We start from the raw sequence: 22,056 nt of genomic DNA, 5'->3' as shown, positions 1-22,056 counted from the left end.
TACAAGGAATTTGATTTTTGTAGGACTCCACAGGTAAGAGTCCAGAAGTGTGGAGGTGAAGTTTCCCTTTGTTCATCACTGAGTGCATCCCTGCATTGTAATGCATTTTCCTGGGCGAGAGGAGTATGTGTGATAGATTGGTTGGTCCCCTGGCACATGAGAAAATTTTTTAAAAATGTTGTTTTGAGATCAGACAAAATGTTTCAATTTAATTCTGGGTGCTTTTATACTTTTTTAAATAAAATTGTATGGATTTCTAAATGAAATGTTTTTTCAACCTGAAACACCCCACCAACCCACCCCCACACACACAATGTTTCATTTTGAAAATGACAAAATGAAGCATTTAAACTTTATTAGGATTTTTTCGACCAAAACAATTCTGCTGAAATTGACACACACTACTGGAATGTGTTGGTTAACCTGTATCTACATATTTCTCCACATATGTTTCAGGTGGAAAAATTTCCATCCAACTCTATCCTGGACCTTTGTCACTTCTTTCAGATGAGACAGCCATATTTTACAGTTCGCAGCATCAGATGCTGCAGAGAGGTCCTGTCTGTCCCCTGACAGCAGGCGATCATTCATCTGTGCCAGTGAAGTGGTTTCAGTTGCATATTCTGGCCTGAATCCAGAGTATACTGGGTCTGGAATAGTAGCTTCAATTAGATGAGCTACACTAAGTGAGCCAAATCCCTATGCTGTTTCTTTTGCTGCTTAATCCAGGCCAGATTTAAAAAACTAAAGCAATGGGGTTTGACATAGTCCTGTGGTCTCCATGTACAGTATTTACATTCATGTTTAATCCTGGCATCATAACTTGGTCTCCATAGACTTGCATTGACACCATTTTGACATTATACTACGGTCTCTACAGGCTTGCATTCATATCATAACTCAACATTGCAAAGTGGTCCCCGTGGATTTGCATTAGTTTTGTCATGATGAGAATGTGCTGCTGTTTAAAGTCCCAATTAAAGGAATGGAGAATTGGAACCTTTAAAAGTATTTTTGCAATGGATATTTCTCATTCTGGGCAGCTCTCTTTCAAACACATGCATTTCAAGATAGTTTCCCCAGTTATCTGGAGGTAATTAACACTAAGGACTGGCTTGCAAAACTGTATTTAAAAATTAAATTGTGTTTCGCTATGATTTGGCAGAACCTCCTCTGAGCATACGCTTTTAAATAAGTGACAATAAAAGTTCACAGCTGGCTCATTATGATTGGAGCTTAAGTGATTAGAAAAAAATAGGGCTACATGTTTGTCATGGTAAATTTTGAGGGATCGCTTTAAAAATTCAGTTTTAAGGATGTGTTTTCATGCTGTATAACATACCAGATTTCATAAGGAAGAATCAGTGCTGTCCTTTGGAGGAGGGAAAGATTGATAATCCACTGGCATGCGAGTACTTAAAAAAAATCACAGTTCGATAGCAGCAAAATCTCACAATGGAAGGGTTACAATCATTTTGGATTTATGCAGTTCCTCTCCACTGCTTTGATTTCCCTTGTCTGCTTTTCTTGTTCTGGACTGATGGCAATTGCCAATGCTATTACAATCCCTGCTGCAATTGTTCCACCAATCTTCTCCTGGATGCAAGACATAAAGGGGTTTAAAATATATATATTTTTTGGCCTCGGAGAGATGAAAGATTTCTCTTTATTGTCTCACCATTCTCTTAGGAGTAACGGATTCCTTGTCACCTTTGACAATCAGGCAGCACTAGAAAGAAACGAGCTATGTTATAAACTGCAGTATCTTGTGGTTTAGAGTGGAAAACGGCATTTCCCATTGGGGTAAGACTGGAAAAGCAAAGTTAACCTCAACACTGAAGTGACTCCCAATGTGTCGGTAACACTGTTAAACGTTATTTTAATGTATAGTGCCTGATGCTGCCCTCAGTTTCTCATACTGAACAGTACTTCACCCTGTGTAGTGAAAGTAACTTAAAATTTCTTACAGGTAATGCCCTATTGCAATCCAGGTCTCTGCCAGCTCTTCAAATAGCTCCCTGCTGGCTTTTGCCACCGCTCAGCCACCTCTTGCTGGAGCTGTGCACCAGGGCACACCCATTTACTTTCACCTCTGCCTGTGACTCTTTTCATTCACTGTAACGCCCCATGAACAGGAGGGCCGACAGACTTGCCAGGCCCTGGGCAAGGGGGGGAGGGGCAGCTCCGTTCTCCTGGAAGAGGCGGAGCCTTGGGGGAAAGGGCGGGGCTGGAGGAAGCCGGCCTGGAGCCTGCTGCACCGTGGCTTCCCCCAGCCAGCCCTCAGAGCTAGGAGTCCCAGGCCCTTTTGAATAACCGGGCCTCGGGACGGTTGCTTCCTTTGCCACTCACCCGCACCCCTCCCCACTTGTCATTGAGCCTGCTCATGAAGTAAACCTGGCCTGAGTAAGGACACGCAATTGCCTCGTAATGAATAATCACGTTAAACCCAGTCAGTGAAGGCGACATTAGAATCAGACAAGTGACTAAAATGGACTCCTTATTACTGCATCTTCTCCTGTACGTGCTTAGGTTACTGTGTGGAGGAAACTAGCTGGTACTCCCGCAGAAGTGCAGAGCCAGTCCAGCTGTCAGAACACGACGTGTTTTAATCAGCCTCATGAATCATTGAAAATAAAAAATGGACAGCTCAGCTCAGGTTGGGTTGCTTAATCCTCATTGTGGCTGATGTGTTTGATGTCTGAAAGCTGAATGCCATGTTATGCTCTGTGAGGCTGGTCTTTTGTGGCTGACACACACACCCTGAGTTTTGACTCCTACACTAAACAAAGCAAATATAGAAGTCGCTGAGGCAGAACAAGTATGCCAGGCCATGATGTCATGTTCATAGCATCACTCTTCAGATAATACCCTGTGTTGCACAAGAAGCGGAGTCTTGACTATGAAGATTTCTTGAGAATTTTTAAAAGCTTGCTGGTTGGAAAGAAGCCAGCACTAAGATGTTAGTGAAATGTAGAAACTACTCATCCGCCTAGAGTCCTGCCTTAACTTGCTTGCAAATGAAAAGTGCAATTGAACTGGGGGGAAGTGAAAATTATCTGAGAGTCTCAGGTGTGAAAGAGAGAAATGTCCAGATTTCCAAGAATACAGAAATATGGCAATACATCGCAAGCATTTCATTATCTAGGATAGTATTGGAACCCAGCGCTGCTCAGCAGGTGGGCAGTGAATAATGACTGAGCGAGTTCCAGGAAAGCCTTTTGACTCTAGCCTTTTGTGGTTTGTCATTTATCACTGGAGTGGAATGAAGAGCCAAGGTAACATAATAAAGGAACATTTAAAAAGTGGAGGATTTGGTCAATGAATCCCCCCTCAGAAATGACTCAGCTTCTGAAATGCAGGGGGCTATGTAGGTCTCCATGTTATTGGTAGATTGGACCATGCATAGAAGGGAGAGATTTCTCCCTCCCCCTGCCCCCCAGCGAGTTAATTATGCAGTACATTGTGAGCAGTGTTCCCTATGAGCTAAGTGCTTGAGTGGCCATCCAGGAGAGAGTCAAATGCTGCCCCACTGATTAGCACATTGTCCACAGCTGGCAGCATGTGTTTCTACTGGTGGTGCACATCCACACATGTCTCGGTGCACATAACAAAATTTATTCTGCATGTGGGTGAAAAAAATTAGAGGGAACACTGTCGGTGGCAATTCAGTATGTTGAAATGAAAAGTTGTACTGTGAAGAAAGGAAAGTGATGACATTTTTATAATCACAATCCAACTAGAAAATGTCCCACCACAGTGGGAAAAGTACATCACATTGATCATTAGCATTGTCTGAGGTGCCATGTTTAGATAAGGCATTCAACTATTGTAAATTATCTCCTACCTATTTCTGGTTATATTGAAGGATGCGATGCAGGTTGTCAAAACAGGATGAGATAATCCTGGTGTCTTAGCCGGTTCTCATTTCAGTGGGACAGATAATAGCAATATCTGACATTCTAAGTATCAGTCCTGAAGCTCTTTGTAAACAAGATTGACTACTGAATGACAGCCAGCCTTTGAGGAGGGAAATAGCAGCCGTGTAATGGTCTATATCGCAACTTTACCTTGGGGCTGGAAAAGAAGAAATATGTATCAAAATGAATCTACCGAGGGGTACTGTAATCTGGCCAAGACACTGGGATCTACACCACTACTCCTGCAAAAATTGCGGTGGGATCTTTAATTGGGTGAACACCTGCCCTGTTGAAATCAATGAGAGTTTTGCAATTGGCTTCAATGGGACCAGGATTTTCCCTTTGGATTGTATCAGATTCAGACAGACAGCACCTCCGGCAGCACAGCACTCATTACTCCCAAAAAGAAAGGGGATAAGTATTGACTCCGAAGAAGGAGTGTCACCATGAAACACAAACATGGCTTCCTGAGTTTTCTTGGAAGTTCTTCTGTCCAAGCACTGGCTGGGACATGCGGACCCTGCACATGTTGTGGGGTCACTATGTAAGAGGATGTGGCTGCAACAGGCCTATCCAACAAAGCTATGGCTGAGATTTTGATGTCTGAAGCCAAATCCTAGTCCACCGCCTTATTCCCATAACATACAATGGCAGCAGTTCTCCCACGCCGCTTCAGTTTCTCTGATAAACATTTAAAATCTTCCCAACTCAACCACGCTGCATGAAAGTAGAAATATTCAGCATTCTCAGCTATTCAGAATGGGGCTTCCGATCCGTGTTTTCCCTTAGCAGATCAGAGGAACAGGTTGTTTCGCTGAGTCTTAGGAGACTATGCAGAAAAGAGCAGCTACAGGAAGTGATTTCACTGCACAAGCTGTCCCAAATAGACTTATTGATGGTATTCAGCACTAGGTTGCCAAGTTAAATGTTAGGAAGATTATGTTTTTACATATGAACGCATCACATTAACAGAGAACCATATTTTCATAGCCTGCACTTTGCTGTCATACCTCCTACTGAATTCTCTTACTATGCAAACAAGTTCTAATGGTTATGCCCTGTAAGTTGATATCTCTGGAGAACTGTTGATTATCCTGTCATTTGCTTCCACTTTCTTTTTCTTTCCTTCTCCTCACCTCCATGCAGATAGCAAGCATTCTGTTCCCCATGGGTTTCTGGGTGGTTAGCGCTAGGGATGTTAAATATCGGTTAATTGAATAGTTGAGTAACCTCATGAAATTTTATCGGTTAGTCAACTACTCTATAGTCCCCGGGACAGGGACGGCAGCCACTGTATCAAAGGCAGCAGCGTGGGGAGCCAGGTGGGAGCTGGTCCGCGAGGGGAGCCAGTTTAAAAACCTGTTGTCCTGTGTTGCTGCCTCTGAGACAGAGGCAGCAGCATGCAGTAGCTGTAGTCCCTGTCTAGGGGGCAGCTCTGAGCTCCTGGACCTGGCACAAGCCAGAACTGAGCTGTGCTGTCTGCCTGCCTGGTTCTTAATACTGAGCTGAAACAGATGTAGGTTCCAGACCAGTCACAAGCCAGGACTGAGCCAGGCTGCTGGCCAGCCTACTAGAAAATTTACTGGAAGGGAGAGGGAAATGCGTGTAGTCTATAGCATTAACCGATAAGCTTTTGCTTATTTAAATCGCTGCTTCATTTTCCTATGTCTAGTAAACTCATCTACATGGCTCCGTCGATGGAGCCCTGTAGTCTAGACATACCCCAGAAGTTCTGGAGTGGGTATTAATGTAGTGCATTTGAAACAGGACTACATGAACATGCGCTAGGGAACATTTTAATGCATGCCCGCAAGTTCCCATATGGGCCAGTGAGGGCCAAGCACACCAATGCAGACTAAAACTTACACCACTTCTGGTCCAGATTAAAGGACTATGTAAACAAGCTGTAAATCACATAAAAATTGGAGTTAGAAACTCTTGACATTTTTATCCCAAAATTATGAAATTTCTCAAATCATATAACTATTATATTTGCTTCAGATGGTGAATATTTAGCCTTTATTATGTCAGTAGTTTCAGAAACTTCTTTTCTTAATAGTGATAGTATTTATTCTGAATCAGCGATGCATGCATGTGGATCTTTGCCCACAAAAGCTTATGCTCCAGTACATCTGTTAGTCTATAAGGTGCCACAGGACTCCTTGTCGCTTTTGCAGATCCAGACTAACACGGCTACCCCTCTGATTCTGAATCAGATTCTCAGATTGCACCAATGAGGTCAATTTGTGAATTTGCTGTGGTGACCATTAGATTTTTTTTTTAAAGCTGAAATCTTTAATGATGTTTCTTTTCAACTTGTATAAATCTTTCTGTGGTTCTGGGAATGAACGGTTTATTATTCACCTATAAATTTACTGCGTTATTTTAAATGCCATATGAGTCTTTCTGGATGCTTAATCCAGCCTGTGAAAATATCAACAGAAGACTGCTTGGCTGACCAAAAGACCATTGAATTTGCATGGGCTGAGCATCTCAGAGTTACACTTGAACCTCTTTAATCCTGCAATTTTGGGATGTAGGATATGCTGGATTATGGAATTTTCCAGACCATGAGTGTTCGCCATAATGAAGGATAAACAAAGTCTATTACTAACGCATTTGTATGTACAGGCTATTATCCGTGTTTAAAATGTTATAAGATAAATCCTCAATGCACTATATTTAAACTTTAAACAAATTTAAATGTAAACAAAGCCAATTTCTCCTGCTTTCAACATCTGCATTTCCAAATCAAAAGCTGAGGACACGTCCAGCCCACTTTGTTAGCCTCATTAATAAGGGTCCTACAATTGACAGGTGTTACTTCTGCAGTTTATATATATATATATATATTAGTTTCTGTTATTTCTCCTCCAATTCATCTGAGGAAGTAGGTTTTGTCCCCAAAAGCTCATGATTCTATATATTTTGGTTAATCTCTAAGGGTATGTCTAGATTACATGGCTCCATCGACAGAGCCATGTAAATGAGTTTACTAGACATAGCAAAATGAAGCGGCGATTTAAATAATCGCTGCTTCATTTACATCAAAATGGCTGCTGCGCTGTGCTGACGATCAGCTGATCCGGCACAGTGGGCAGTCTAGATGCTCCACGGTCGACAAGGGAAGCCTTTGTCGACCGCTCCGGTATGCCTCGTGAAGCGGCAATTATTTATATCACCGCTTCATTTTCCTGTGTGTAGTAAACTCATCTACATGGCTCCGTCGATGGAGCCATGTAGTCTAGACACACCCTAAGGTGCCACAGGACTACTTGTTCTATTTAAACTGTTATTGGGAATGAGGGTGCAGGGTCAGGAAGAGAGCTAAGGTGCAGGAGTACACTGGGGTGGGGTTGCAGGGTCTGAGAGGGCTGTGCGGGGCTCTGAAGCATGGGTGTTCCCAGAACACAGACATCTGGATTTAGGAGTTTCAAGTGTAATACATTGAAACGCCAGGCTGGTTACTAGCTACACTGCTGCTTTATCACCTCTTTCTAGCTGTTCCTTAGTCCTGGGCTAGCTAGTTCATTCCTTCCCGGCTGCATGGCAGCGCGCCATAAGAACAGGTGGCAGCGCTGGGAGCAGGTGCAGATGGTGCTCAAGAAGAGCAGAGGCTTGGGCGCTAGTGTTTGTTACAGACTATGTAGCATCCAGACAGCAGAGGAGCCATCTGTCTGAAGTGGAATGCCTGGGGCGTGAGAAGAGAAAATAAGTTCTTATCCTCGTTAACAGACATCTGTACTTACTGCCAAATTCTGCTGTTGGTGGCGCTGGCATAGCCCCTTCACACGGTCCCTCTTGCACTAGGGTAGGTCAGGATTTGGCTTTTTGGGGACATCTACACTGATTAAAGACCCGCGGCACAGCCACAGCTTTTTGGGGACATCTACACTGATTAAAGATCTGGTCAGCTGACTTGGGCTCATGGGGTTCAGGCAGCAGGTTTATACAGACCCGCTGACAGGAAGGGGGCAAGCGCCTTGAGGCCTGGTGATTCAAAAAGGCCTGGAGCTTCTGGTCGCCGCAGACCCAGGCCCTTTAACTGGAGCACCATGCAGGGCTAGCTGGGGGTGGGCAGCGCAGTACCGAGGGCTGGCTGCTCCAGCCCCACCACTTCTGCTGGAGGCCCCTCCTCTTCTAGGAGTATGGAGCTGCCCACCGTCCCCTCCCCCCACCTTGCCCAGGGGCCGTGGGTATATGAAATTGCAATGCAGAGGTTTGGGCTCAAACTGGAGCTCAGGCTCTAGGACCTTCCCTCGTCACAGGGTCTCAGAGCCCAGGATCCAGCCTGAGGTGGAATATCTACATTGCAGTTTTCTAGCCCCACAGCCTGAGTCCCACAAAGCCGAGTCAGATCTGCTGCGGGTCTTGTGTTGCAGTATAGACATGCCCAGTGTGTTCTTGGAGGTGGGGTCTTGATTCTGGAGTCAGCACCTTTTTGGTTTCTCTTCTACTGATGTGAGCTGGGGCAGGTCTCTTAGCCTCTCTGTCTTTCAGTCTGGAAAATACTTTGTCAAGTGCTTGGGGATCGCTGGATGAAAGTCAGTAACCAGTGTGAAGTGCTCTTGTTTCGAGCAGTGATGGGCAGCCTGTGGCCCACCGGTATTTTCTGCGTGGTTTGCGAGATGTTTTGTTTACTGTCGCGCACGTGCAGGGTGGCCACATGGCTCTGGTTTCTGTCCATGTGGGTTTTTTCTTACCGGTACGACTAAAATGACATGCAGATAAAGCAAGGGCAGGTGAAGTGAGGTGCATACTCACTGCACACAACATTGACTGAGAGAGCCGTGTGTTCCCTCTGCATCCCATCCCCCAGCGCTGCCACGGTTCCATCGGCACAGCCCGCCAATTCTAGGTGCGAAAGCGCAGTGAGCACTACTGCCCTATCCCGGGAGACCACAGAGAAGAAGGGCCACCCAGCAGCCCACTCACTAGCCTAGGTTGCCCATGGCTGGTTTAAAGCATTCCATCCACCAGAGAGAGTCGGCATCTGCACATATAGGTGCAATGGGGACAGCTCCTTTCCCCGAGGGCATAAATCTAAGAGATGCTTCAAGCCCAAAGGTTCTTAAAAAAAATCTAAATCTATGGAATTTCTGTGCTAATCAGGTAACTGCTCAGATTATTAATTGCAATATAGCGTAATTAACAAGAGTGGGAAAATTGACACACTGTACCTAGTAGTGCTGCTGCTGCCCAGTGCTGCTGCTGCCCAGTGATTATTGATGTACGGGGCTGCACGGGGTAATTAGTTATAAATAATCTTTACAGTCAGCTATTTAGGTATATATTTTGTTGGGGGTCTGTATATCCGCCTGTGGAGGGGCATGTGTATATAATATGATTCATTGTTTTTTAAACCTCTCTGACAGACTCCCAGAGACCAATTTACAAACGTGTGCTAAGATTTTCTATGAGGAGACAGGTAGCAGGAGGTGCTAATAAATGAAAGAACTGTGATTGAAGTGTTGTGACATGCCGCTTTCTGAGCAACCTGCCGAGCGATGACAGAATCATCAAACGTAGCTGAAAGTAATCAGCAGAGACTGAGAAAGCTGTGCTTGTAATTATCTGTTTGGTATACAGCTTCCATCCCCTGCCCCCCTGTATACATCGTGGAACTGTTTTGCTTGGTGTGGGAGGCTTTTATGCTTGTTGGGGCCTGTTTGTCTAAGGTGACGTGAGAGTGGAGCTAACTCTGCATTTCCGTTTCATTTATGGGTTCTCACCCATCATTCCTTAAGCCTCCAGTTGGGCTGGCCTTCGTTCGGACGGAAAGAGAGGCATCCACACAGATACAAAGCTGACGGCATTGTAGTGTCAAGTAGGAATGTGAATGGTAACCGGTTAACCAGTAACCATCACCCTTATTGGGTGGTGCTTGCTGATTACGGTTAACTGGCTAGGGCTGGCGCAGCCTCCCGCTCACTCCAGCCTGGCTAAAGGAGCCCCTACCTGCAGTGGGTCCAGCCTGGCATGCCGCAGGCATCAGCGTTTCAACCCGGCCGCGGCAGGCGGGGGGGCCACTCCAGCCCAGTTGGGCGTGAGCTCTCCCCTCTCTCCTGTTAAATCGGTTAACTAATTAAATGGGATTTTACATCCCTACTGTCAATGGGCCTGGTTCTTATTTCAGCCATAGCCTTTGTTATACCAGTGTTACTGTCCCTCGATTGCAGTCAAGTCACCCCGGATTTACATGGGTGTAACTGAGACTAGGGGCCAGGGGATGTGTCAAAAGCTGTGCATGGACTAACTTGAATCCAGCGAGCACAGTGCAGTGGGGGCTTCAGCACAGGCTAGAAAGCCAAGCGTGTATCCAGCATGCATGCAGGACATGCCCTGCGCTGAGCCCTGTGCTGCACGGTTAGAAGTGCTGGTCTTACCAGTAGTCGCTGGATTTAAGCTAGCTCGGCTAGGTAACCACTGTACAGCTACTGTCCTGTCGACACTTCCTGACACTACGCTGCTGGGTGGTGCACTTTTCTCATTGTGCAAAGTGGATGTGAAATGCTGATTTGGTGGCCAGTCTGACGTGGTGCCATTTTACACTCCAAGCAAGAGGGGAAAGCAGAAGGGAATCGGGCTCTAGTTGTCAGTGGCAAATACCAACGTGTCAAAAGCAACCTAAACAAGAATGGAACAAACTGCTTACACTTACAGAGATCAAAACCAGGGTTTGGATGGAAGGAGGGACTGGGGAGCCAGGAGGGACAGCTCCAGCTAGCAAAGTAATATCCATTTCAAAGAGAAAATGAGTTGTTAAATGACTGCTGTGCTAGCTGTGGTCAGGGATATGTCCTCAGACATGATCTGAAACATTTCTGCCCTTATAAATGAATGGCATTCTTAAGATTCGGAAGACATATTTTCAATCTTTTGGCTACGTAGAATATGCAGCTGTGCAGGGCACCCAACAATTGAAGGCACCGCTGTGTCTTAATGGCCAGCCTCCTGCTTTTTCCTATCCCGGCTTTGTGGCTCTGCTTCCTTCTGAGAGGTTGTAGTTAACTTAAAAGTGAAAAAGCCTTCCAGATGGATTAGCAGACATTGGACCTGTGAAAGAGCCATTCAGGGGGTAACGAAGCCATTTAACTGGCATTTGCCAGCCCTGGTGTATCCTGTCAATTTTTGAATGTACTGCGTGAGCCTACAGGACCTTATTTTTAAAAATTGCTTTAAAACTATTTCATTAGTGTGTTGCTTAAGATTATAAAATTGCATCTCTAAAAAATTGACATCCTCTGCCTCCATCTGCCACGGGGCATTGGGGCACCAGTTTCATAGTACTGCATAGGGCCCCATAAGTCCTAAGGACGGCCCTGCTAGCTGACACAGTGCAATCATACAGGCTCAGAAATGTTTACATAATAAAGCTAAAAGACACTGTCTTTAAAAAATGTCAGTACATCGGTTCCTCTTACGCCTTTGTAATTCATTTGGCCTCATGTAATTGTTATTGCCGGGTATGTAACGACTTAGCACAAGCATAAAAGCTAATTCAGTGACTGCTTGTGTAACCACCACCAGGCAGATTCAAACTTGGGACCTCTAAACCACAGTGTAGGAGCCATTACATCCAGTGCTGGACAGAGCCATACATGCACCCCGGGCAATGGGCGCGTGGCGCATGCGCAACCTTGGCCCGGGTGCGCGGCACCTGATTGACATGGTAAGGGGCGCCGCACCCCCAGGCGTGCAGCGCATGCGCATCCCCACCCCCGGGTGCCAACCTATGGGCGGGCGCCTGATTGAAGTGGTAACGGCTAGCCCCTCCCTTAATCTGGCCCTGGTTACAGCTTGAGTTATAAAGCCAGATGGCTCCCAGCTTAGGCGGCAGAGCTCCCTTGTTCTTATCTCTTGCTGTACATGGTCTAAGTGCCACTATATGGGACAGTGAACCATGCTAGATGTGCGGATTTCACTTGCTTACGTGTGGAGAAAGCTGCAGAAAGTTCAAGTCATATACATACATTTTAGTTCATCACAATTCTAAAATTTGATTTCTTAAGTACAATTAGGAGAGTGTTGCTCTCCAAACTGACATTGTTGTGAAACTTCAGGGGATAGCTGAGTTAGGGTGTGTCTAGACTACAGAGTTTTGTCGACAAAAGTGGACTTTTGTCGACAAAACTATACCTGCATCTACACTACCGCTGAGTTCTGTTGACATAACGTCGACAGAACTCAGCAGTTTTGTCGATGCTGGTAAACCTCATTTTACGAGGCATAACGCCTTCTGTTGACAGAGCTTCTGTCGACAGAAGGTGTTATTGCATGTAAACTGTCCTTTGCGTCTACACTACCATGTCGACAAAGCAGCTTGCTTTGTCGACAGAACTGAATGTAGTGTAGATGCTCTTTGTCGACAGAAGTTTTGTCGACAATATCTGTCGACAAAACTTCTGTCGACAAAAGCCTGTAGTCTAGACGTACCCTTAGTCTGTACAGGATAAACTTAAAAAACAACAAAAGGTCTGACCAGAGTTGTATAAGCTTCAAAATGATTTTAAAGTGGAACTTTTAAAGTCATCAAAAAATTTCTTTAAACCCTTCTTAAAAACCTTCTCTTCTGTGATCCATATAAAGACCAGCTGGTGTTGATATAACATCACTGGCCTCCCTGTCGTCTTGAACGTAAGGGCATGTCTACATGTAACATGCTGCAGTAGTAGCACATCTGGACTTGCGTTGCTCGAACGATTCAGCGAAGATGCCACTACCCTGACAGGAGAGCTTCTCCCATCGATCTACCCCTGTGAGAGGTGGTAGGTTTGTCATCTGGGAGAAGCTCTCTTATCAGCATAGCACTGTCAACCGGGGACAGGGGAGGTCAGTGGAACTGTGTCACTCGGGTATGGATATAAGTTTGTGCAGGTCTGGCCTATCACCTTTCTCAGTGCAGTCTTTTCTAGCCTCTTAAAGTCACTCCAATGACTTCCATTGACAGCTCTGGGCTTTGGATCGGGTGCTTCGTTTGTAAATTCCTTGGACCAGGGCCCACCCTTGTGTGTTGTAGCGCTTTGAGTGCACTGCTTGTACTTGCCAAATCATAAGGAAAAATTCTTCCATTTTTTTTAAGGGTCTCTCTCATTTCCACCATTTTTATGCTTTAACTTTCAGTTTCCTAAAACAAACGTTGCCTTTGTTTCATATACACACCCAGAACAGTTCATTTATTGTCTCTGTTTATTTGCCAGGCGTTTGAAAATAGGTGGGGAAGAGAGACTGGAAGGGGAATGAATGGTGAATTAGTCTTTTTAGTTGCCCCTTTGACTTCTGGTGATGGATTATCCTGAAGTGCATTGCTGCACGTTGGATGTATTTTTAAGCTCTGTCAAGAGCACCTGGAGTTATATGCAGCCTTTTTTGGCATTTCTATCATTCTAATGATAACAGGCTGCAAATAGCGGAGCCTCGTCCTGTATTCCTTACACAAAGTTATTGTTGAGAGCATCTAGCCTGCCTGAGTAGTAAAGGAACTAAAATTGAAAGCCATCAGGGGTTAGATTCTGGTCTCACACCAATGTCGAGCCTAACTAACTTCACTGAAGTCAGTGGAAATACTCCAGACATACGCCTGGTTAAATGCAAACAGATTCCCGCCCCCCCCCTCCCCCCCACACACACACACCGATTAAGATTGAACTTTTATCTTTAGGGTGTCGTACTGGAGTGTTCTCTCGGTGTTGCACTTCATAGTTCGTTCTGGTTTAAGCAATAATGACATGTTAAGGTAAATAATGAGTTTGCTGCTCTGCTTGTTACCGAAGGGCTTTTATTATTGCTGATGTTACATGAAAATGAAAGTTATTTAAAACAATGTGATGTTAACAAATGGAAGCCCTAGGGGAGCTCTTGCCTGGATGGGATTTTGATTGGAGTTCAATTTAACAGGCCATAAATCTTCCCATTTCTGATTTTCATTCGGCTGCAGACTGGCTACCAAATTCATGCTAATCAGTGTTTCGTTTTTCCCCATCAACCCAAATTTACACATATGAGCGTAAACAGGAACATTCCCCCAGCAAGGTGACCTTGCTCTTGCAAGCACTGTGCTGGTAATTGATTTAGTGCTTCATCGCCATCTATAAATTGGACCTCTTTCAATAGCACGTTGATTAGCAGAATTTTAGATCATTGATGGGAGTCAGTTTTTCAGTGTTTTATTTTGGTTACAAACTATTCCTCATAAACCTGTCACACCGTCACAACTGCGGTCATTGTCATTTTACTGCAGTGATGGAACAAATGCAGAAATGTCAGTTTCTCCTCTGCCGTTTGCCCCACACGCATCCCTGGTGATTCCTGTGCATTTGAAAGTTGTCATTTCAGGATATTGCTCACTTAATCATGCCTAGCGATATTGGGACTGACAGGTTGAACTTTGTGCCATTTTACTGCTTCGTGGTCTCTAAATTGAATGTTTTATAGCTTGTGGAAAAGGTGGAAAATAAGAAACATCTGCCCCTAATTTCCTAATTAGATCAGCATCAAATTCATAATAGTGGACTTAACACCACCCACACTTTCTGAGAAGCCATTTGTAATGACGGCCCTGGCAAGCCGAGACATTTCTTTCAATATGACTCCTTCATTTTTCTGAATCGCTGCGGATCTTTCTCCCCTTCTTCAGTTCCCCTCCTGGAAAAAAGAGAAGAGATCGGGATTATGTTTCTGAATGATCTTTCTCTGCACAGATGAATAGCTTAAAAATACATGAAACTAGGATGATGAATGTATAAGAAACCAGCCTTGTGTATTAAGGGTCCCTTTGGATCAATGTTCCCTCTCATCTTTTCGTTCATATGTGGATTTTTTACATCCATGTGTGGAATAAATTGTATGTGCACAGATGCATGTGTGAAATGTGTACCACCAGTAGAAACTAAAAGGCTAGCTGTGGGTGCTCAGCTAATCTGCTGGGCAGGATCTGAATCGCTCCTGAGTGTCCACACAAGCGCACAGCTTTCAGGGAATGCTGCTTTGCATCTACTTTTGTTATTCATTACTTGTACTGTGGTAGCAACCTGGGCTGAGATCAAGCCCCAGTGTGCTAGGTGCTCTTGAAACCCAGAGTGAGAAGCAGTCCCTGTCCTGAAGTGTCTGCAATAGACAGAGTAGGGAAAGAGGAGTGGTGTTATCCTTGCTTTGCATATGGGAACCTGAAGCTTGGAGCGTGTAAGTAACTTGTTCAGGGTCACAAAAGAAGCCTGTGGCAGAACTGGGAAGTGGAGCCCAAATCTTCTGAAACACAGCCCAGTGTGTCAGCCTTGGAATCATTTCTTTCTCTTAATCTGTCCTTTTATGTCATATTCAGTGTGTGACAGGGTGTAGTCACAGAAGTCTCCTTGGGATTGTTCCACAGTGCGCTGATCATGCTGCCGATACCCTCCTTGCTTTTGGGGGCTCCCTGCCACCCTGTCCTGCTGGACCAGATCATCTGGTCTCCCCCAGAGAAGGCACAGTATTGGGATTACTGCCATTTTCACAGAGCAAGGGGTGGGGAAGACAGTGGTTTGCCAGCACATGGATTTCTGCAGAATACACTTGCTGCTGCCTCCTTCCACGTTGATCATATGGATCTGTCTTAACACGGACACAAGATCCCTCCTGAAACTACCCTATGAGAATTGAGGTGGGCACAGTATGTTCTATGTAGGGTATGTCTGCACAATAGCACAGCGGTAGCATCATAACACACACGCTTCCTACAGCGATGAAAGGAGTCTTCTCTCAGTGTTGTTAATCCACCTCGCCAGTGACCTCTGCAATGGGGGTAGTAGGCATTGCACAGGATGTTGCATTTTGCATAGCCTTGAGCAATGTAGCTAGGTCAATCACATTTTTAGCCCAGGCCTCAGTCTTGTACGGGAGCCATGCTGCATTGAAATGACGACAGGTGCATTGCGAATGGCCTGATGAAGCGTGTGTTGGGAAACCAGCATGATCACAACACACACAGACACACACCCACACCCGCAAAGGTCTGGCTGCTGGAGAAGCAGGCTCTGCAGATGAGGAATTGACAGGGTGCCCCTGAGGTCCGGAGTTTGCTGAACTTTGTCATTGACATCCAGACCTGAAGCGAGTTTTTCTCATCCCTTTAATAAGAAAGACCTTTCTCGTATGGGTATCTACTACAATCAACTATGTGATACGATAACATTGACCAAATCCTGTGGTCATTTCCTAGCTTTCACTCAGTCCTCATGCAGACAAAACCCTGTTCCCACAGAGAAATTTACTAGAGGAAAGATTGTTAGAAAAATCTACATTTTCCGCCATGTTCTAAAAACCATTGCTTTTTAAAAAACAAAATATCTTTGGCTTCTCCGGCTCATATTTGACACGATGGCACCGATGCATGCTTTATTTCAGCTTTATGGAAACAATACTGAAGTCTCACCTGGCTTAGTGAGAGGTAAACAAACGCACGTTAGTGGGAAAAGGGATCAGCTAGCGTGTGGTTTTCACACCATGCCTTTGGTATTCCAAAAATACTTGACAAATTGATGGTGACGTGGTGACAAGGCAGTGACCACACAAGTAAACAGCAGCTGTTTTGCGTTCTGCGGTAGTTCACATAGGGCTTAGGACAAGCGCCTGTTTGATTGAGAGAAGCACTGGTAGGCAGAAATCTACTTCTGGAGAAGAGCAAGTTGTAGTTTTATGGAAGGAGGGGCAGTAAGGAAAGAAGTGGCGATCAGGAAGTACAAGTTACTCCAGTCATCTGAAGAAGTGGGCTGTGCCCACAAAAACTCATGATACCATCTACATGTTTTGTTAGTCTATAAAGTGCTACCAGACCATCTGTTGTTTTTTAAGTGTATCCTGTATAGACTAACTTGGCTACCCCCTGAAGTTACAGGAAGTTATGGAAGGGTGAATACTGTCAAGATGAGAGAAAGCTTTAACAAATTTTGGTTTAGCTATAAGTGGGAAAAGCAAAAGCAGCTTTATTCCAACCCCCCTGAACAGGCAGACCCCATCCCCATGGACTTCACTGCTGCTTCGCAGTGCAACAGGGGAAACAGTGTAGCAGGTTTTTCTAATGTTTGTGGTAGGCCTGCATAATAAACACCAAGCTAATCTCTAACAATTATGAGGCATTGGAGAGTGTGACTAAAAATCCAGGATGAAAATGCCAATGTATTGATCTGATACCTACAGGTCGTCAATGCAGCTTCTCTGCAATAGGCACATTTACCCAGTAAAAACCAGCTTGGGGTTATTTTTAAATATGTTCTTCCTGGGGTGAGGAAGAAACTCTGTGCCAAGTAATACATTTATCAATGGCATAAAAATCCTGGCACAGGCTTTTGCCTTGAAACTGTCTGCAGACTTAAAAGTAATGGAAGTTTTTTGACAACACGCACTTCAGACCTTGTTTAGACTTCTGTGGAAGGTCAAATTAACTACAAAGCTGGAGTCGACTTACTTTAATTCAAGTTTCTGCACGGTCTCCACAGAGGGAAGTCAACAGAGCAAATGCTCCCATTGGCTTCCCTTACTCCTCTTGAGGAGCAGGAATACCAGCTGCCGACAGGGACACCCACTGAGTTTGATTCAGTGGGTGTTTACTAGACCTGCTAAATCGAATTCTGGAAGATTGATCACGGCGGCATCGATCTTCCCTCTAGTTGAAGAAATAGCTTAAGTAGCATGCCGTATTCTGCATCGAAATTGTTCCCGGCTAGTTCAGCCATACTTTGCTGAACTTATGTAGAAAAAAACAGTGATGGAGAAGGTCTTCTCTAAGCCACTCATGGACTGATCTCAAATGTAACTCAGTCCCTAGACAGCGTGGCCTCATAAATAGAGCCCTGCACTGGCAGTTAGAAGACTTGTGTTCTCTTCCTCACTGGGGGACTGACTTTGAGGCACATATTGGCAATCAAAATAGACCTAGGAAATGGGTTAAGAATGGCCCTCCCTATGATGTCATCCCTGCATGCCCCTCAAGCCCCGCCTCCTGTGTCATGTCCGGCACGCGGCGCAGGCGGCGGGTCGGGCTCTGCATGCCACTCAGAGTGAGGGGCAATGGCGTGCAGACATGACAGCCCACCGGACGGCAGCCCACCCCGGGAAATTCCCGGTATCCCGCCGAACCAGTCTGCCCCTGCTTTTGGCCAGTCGCTACATTCCTATTTCCTATCCCATTTTTTTCTTGTCTATTTGGGCAGCGCTTTTTGGGGGCAGTGTTGTCCTTTACTGTGGTCCTTCCATCATCTATCACCCGCTCTAAGTGTTAGTGTAATACAAATGATGATAAATAGATGGAAAAAGAGTGAAAGGGGCAATTGCGAAGGGGAGATGAAATGAAGATCCAAAAGTTAATGGTGCTGATTAACTTTTGATAAAAGAATAAAACACTTAACAGGTCAAAGCCAGCTGGGAATATGTTAATTACTTCCCTCATGTTACTTTTCTGTGTAAGCAATAGCTACAGTGGCCACGGAGTCTACGGATGTGGTCAGGGTATTTAATTTGGCTTTAGGAAATGTGACGGGTGCCAGGCAATAAAGTGGCCATTGCCGTTAGTGCGTGTCATACCCTTTTAACAGAGCTCTGGGACCGTGTGTAGAAAACAGTGGCAGGGGAGGTCCTCCTATTTACGGTGGCTCATGCTACAAAAAGGCTTGGCAACCTCCTCTTTAATCTGAGCTCAGCTCCATTGCATAGGGTGGGTGTTTTAGGGGCTGGATTTTTGAACCGTGTTTAGGCACCTGGAGGTGCTGCGATTTTCAGAAGCACCCAATCAGATTTGATTGGAAATGGTCGGGAGTTATGCTCCTCCCCTGCTTAAGCGCTGCCTCAGGTCTGTGGAAAATCTGCCTCTGTGCGTCCACTTAGTATAAAAAAAAAAAGCTCATAACGATTAGTACTCTGGTTTGCAAGGTTGGGAAGAAAACTTTCCTCTCACTCCCACGCTCTAACCCAAATGGTGACTTCGGTGAGGTTAGCTTGGCTTTAGTACAGTCTTTCCCTATGTGCATTGGTTATGGGGCGAGTATGAGAGCAGGAATTTTGTATGACAGTGCCAAGAGCATTAGCATTTCCAGCGTCTTAGTGCTCCACCTGTACGGTGCAGCTCCTGATGCTTCCCCGTCATAGTGTTTTGGGAAGATGCTAAGGACCGGCAGTGACAGAGGCTAGATAGCGACCTAGGCTGCTCGGACAAAATACAAGCACAGACAATGGCAGATTCAACCCAATGTCTTTCTCTTGTTTGTGAGGTTAGGGAGTGTGGCAAGTTGAAGCAGAGGCTTATGGGCAAGAAAATCTGTTCTCCACTGTTGGGTATGGGACAAACTCTTTGTTCCCCTGGCTAAGAGGAGCTGCCATTCCAGTCTGCAGTAGCTCTGCATGCCCGCTCCGGCACACAACCTCTCAGCCAGACTCCCAACCACCCTCACTCTCAGCCTGCTCCTGTACCCCTGTTGTCGTCATGGGTGGTTGGAGGGTGGTCCACAGAAAGGTCTGTGTTGAGCGGGGTGGGCTGAGGGCCAGAAAATGTGAGAACTGCTGCTGTACACGGACCTTCTATGTGAGCATTTTCCCTCCCTCTTCTGCATTGATAGGTCAGAAATGTGCACATACTTCAGGGAAGAGACACTGAGTTCTTTCTTTTGCCACCCATAAGGGGTTTGAATGCTGGTATATTTGTGCTGCAAGCCTGTATAAGATTCATTCTTTCCTGTGGGGGATGGACTTCTTCCACTTCCTCTAGACCATCCACCCAGGATACTCTGTGGAGAGCCCAGCAACCAAGGTGGTCACTCGAGACTTAAGGTATTTTGCCCTCATCGATCCCACTGGAAGCTATGTGTGCCGCTACTCCAGCTCTTCCAACCTGAGGAGCTTGGGACCTGGTTTCTCTTCCACTGCATGGCAGCACCTTTCCCACCATGAGGGAACCCAACTCCTTCTAGAACTTTCTGGGTCTGAGGAAGCTCCGTGAATGGAACGGAAAGGTCAAGCACTGATGGCTGCGGTTGAGTTTCATTCACTAAAGCCCTTAAGCCTGTGCTGAAATCCCATTGACAAAGTGGCTTGCTGAATAGGAATGGTTTCAGGAAACAGATCCCTGGTGCTGCTATTGCCACCGTTGGCCAGGTATATCCAAATTCCACAGAAGCTGGGTGCACGAATGTGCACTTTTGTGTGAAGATGGAGGCTGGGTTGTTGTGATACAGGTGCTTCAGTTTAAAAGGAAGCATTGATCTTTTCACGTTGATATCCACCCACCACACTCTCACGTTCCAGGAGTGGCACAATATTGTAACACTTCGAAACAAGACAGGTGCCCCTTTATATAAATCACAGCAGGCGGAATGGGACAATTTGTGTGTGTGTGTGTGTGTGGTTTTGTTTTTTAGTGCAGTCAATGTTTTCTTCATTACAGTGATTGACAGCACAGTTCACCCAAAGCATCCCTCATAAACTAGGTAAGATGCACAAACACGTGACGCCTGAGGTTTAGAGTAAAGGAAGCTCAAAAGTTTTCCATATTGCTAACAAAGCAATACTGCAGGCTCACGTGGAAAAAAAAGAAGATGACAAGAGCAGTGTAGTTTTGTAAAACATTGAAAACAGCTAAGTCAGCACCCTAACCTCAAGTCAACTTGTCAGGGAGCTTCTGAAGCATAACTGAGAGAATTTTCTGTGAGAATTTTGCTTGGCACTAGCGTTGTTAGTTTTTCATACAGTCATTCTTCATCGCGTGCACACTGCGGCAATTGTAGCAACATCTCCCGTGAGTCATCAACAGAATTTGAACCCAAGGCCTTCAGCACCGCAACCCAGACCCCTGCCCTGGGGGCTAAAAGCAGGTGCATTAGGCAGTAGCAATTGATGGACTGTTATCTTCCAGCTCCTAAAGGGGGATGCCAGTGGGCTGCAGAATGAAATGCAAAATGGATCATCAAAATAGGACAGGGGGTGTAGTTTAATTCTTTGCAAAAATTTAAGAAGGAAATAAAGTGATTGTACAGGTCACTGTTTAGCTTTAGAACGATGCAAAGATTCAGGCACTATTCTGTTCAGATACATTTCAGCACAATAAAAATGGTGCTGACAGTGAGGTATTGCTTTGCATTAATTATAACCCTGAATTCCATATTTTGAATTGATGCAAGAATGTCATAAAATGTATAGCTTTTTAACTTTTTTTTTTTAATTCCTGGCTCAGACAGCCCCTATCCATGAGATTTATTTCTTGATCTGTACACGTGTGTAATCTTCCTTGGGATTATTGCCATAGAAACAAGATGTAACATGGAGAGTGTTAGAAATAACAGATGGGATTTGGCAGTCTTTTCCCATTTAATACACAGTGTCTTAAGAGTGTATGAAAAGCAGCAATTATTTCTATGAGAAGGCTATTTCAGACTTATTTACTAAGACACTCTCCTTAAAATTAGATGCTACCTCTTCCATTATGCCTAGAGTGACATATAGTCAATTACAGTAACAGAGATTTCGTTCTTAAAAATAAAACAAACAAAAACATGCACACACACCCCTCAGAGGAACCAATAACCCTCAGTCTAGTTTGGTTCTCAGTCACGGCAGGAGTTTTTGTTTTAATTGCTCCTACTCCAAGGGGGACCCAGCAGACGACTACAGGATTAACAAATAAGCCTGGGCTGATGGCTTAAACTTGTTGAATACTTGCATTCCCCCCCACTTGCTGCCTCTGTATCAGAGGCAGCAAGGGGGGAGGGAGTGAGAACCGGTGCCTGTGAGGAGCTAACTAAAATGCTGGCTCCTCATGAGCACCGTAACCGCTTGCTCCCCCCCCCCACACACTGCTGCCTCTGATAGAGACACAGCAGCGTGGAGGGTGAGGGGGATAGGCTGGAGCCGACAGGTGGCAGGAGCGGCTTTCAAGAAGGCTCCCCACACCTGCAGACTCTACAGACTTGCCTGCCCCGCCTCTTGTTGCCTCCTACAGAGGCAGTGGGGTAAGAGGGGGCAGGCAGCATCCGGTACTGGGGAAAGGCAGCTTAAAAGCTAGTTCCCCATTCCAGCACCAACTCTCCAGTGCATCTGCCCTCCCCGCACTTCTAGCACGGGGGAGGAGGAGAGTGTGGTCGGGGAGGCTGTTTCACAGCAGTCTCTGTCCATGGGGGTC

General features: G+C 45.4%; 1 protein-coding gene across 2 annotated transcripts in view; it reads left to right on the top strand.

The window, feature by feature from the left end:
* The window catches only part of RASGEF1C (RasGEF domain family member 1C), a 134,383-nt gene that overhangs the window by 43,343 nt on the left and 68,984 nt on the right, over window positions 1-22,056 (top strand). The gene's annotated exons all lie outside the window — the stretch shown is intronic.

The sequence above is a fragment of the Pelodiscus sinensis genome, chromosome 17 (assembly GCF_049634645.1).
Source record: "Pelodiscus sinensis isolate JC-2024 chromosome 17, ASM4963464v1, whole genome shotgun sequence".
Lineage (NCBI taxonomy): Eukaryota > Metazoa > Chordata > Testudines > Trionychidae > Pelodiscus > Pelodiscus sinensis.
The sequence above is the reverse complement of the archived record's forward strand: the minus strand, read 5'-3'. Positions and strand labels throughout refer to the sequence as shown.